Below are 1,035 nucleotides of genomic sequence, written 5' to 3'. Positions count from 1 at the left end.
ATGTTTTTCCAACATCAGGAAAGTTTCAGAAGGTTTGTGTGAGGTTTGACTGAATATTCTGTACATTAAGTTTTTATGTCTCGTTTAGCTTTGAAATTAAACTATATTCACATAATACTTCAAAATAAGTGCAAGTCTAAAAAGAAAAATACATACCTCACAGTAACTGCACTTGTAGAGTTTTTTTCTGGTGTGGATCTGTTGGTGTTTTTTTAGGGAGCTTGGCTCTTTAAAAGCCTTATCACAGAGGTCACATTTATAAGGTCTCTCCTCAGTGTGGCTAAACATGTGGCTTTGTAACTGTGCATCTGTTGTAAACAGTTTTCCACACTGATCACAGCAGTAAACATCATTTCCAGTGTGAATCCGTAGGTGAATATTTCTGTACCCTACATGGCTGAAAGTTTTTCCACAAATGTCACAGCTGTACGCCTTAATTCCAGAGTGGGTAACTTGATGTTTTTTTAAGTTTTGGGACTGGGTAAATGATTTTCCACACAACTTACAGCTGAATGCCTTAATTCCACTGTGAATGAGTTGGTGTGTTTTTAAGCTTGCAGCCTGGCTAAAAGACTTTCCACACAAGTCACAGTTGTATGCTTTAACTCCACTGTGGGTGACTTTGTGTATTTTTAAGCTTTCAAGGTGGGTAAAAGACTTTCCACACAAGTCACATCTGTATGCTTTAACTCCACTGTGGATGAGTTGATGTCTTTTTAGGCTTCCAGGATGGGTAAAAGACTTTTCACACAAGTCACATTTGAACGCTTTAACTCCAACGTGGATGAGTTGATGTGATTTTAAGTCTGCAGCCTGGGTAAAAGGCTTTTCACAGAACTCACAACAGTACGGTTTAACTCCACTGTGGATGAGTTGGTGTCTTTTTAAGTTTGCAGGACAAATAAAATCCTTCCCACACTCATCACAGCTGTATTTTTTCTGCCCCTTTTTTCGGTGAGGTTTGTCGGCCTCCTGAGAGCGCTGACTTCTCGCTCCATGTTGGTCCTGCAGTGACAGAGATACAAACAGAGGCAG

At 39.8% G+C, this 1,035-nt stretch overlaps 2 protein-coding genes across 4 annotated transcripts in view; both read right to left on the bottom strand.

Moving 5' to 3' along the window:
• The window catches only part of LOC102194913 (zinc finger protein 2 homolog), a 43,645-nt gene that overhangs the window by 25,606 nt on the left and 17,004 nt on the right, over nucleotides 1-1,035 (bottom strand). The window lies entirely within an intron of this gene.
• Nucleotides 1-1,035, bottom strand: part of LOC106455960 (zinc finger protein 239-like) — a 45,770-nt gene that overhangs the window by 39,078 nt on the left and 5,657 nt on the right. The gene's annotated exons all lie outside the window — the stretch shown is intronic.

The sequence above is a fragment of the Pundamilia nyererei genome, unplaced genomic scaffold (assembly GCF_000239375.1).
Source record: "Pundamilia nyererei isolate P.nyererei 1_Seehausen unplaced genomic scaffold, PunNye1.0 scaffold00581, whole genome shotgun sequence".
Lineage (NCBI taxonomy): Eukaryota > Metazoa > Chordata > Actinopteri > Cichliformes > Cichlidae > Pundamilia > Pundamilia nyererei.
Note: the sequence above shows the minus strand (reverse complement) of the source record. Positions and strands in the feature narration are given on the sequence as shown.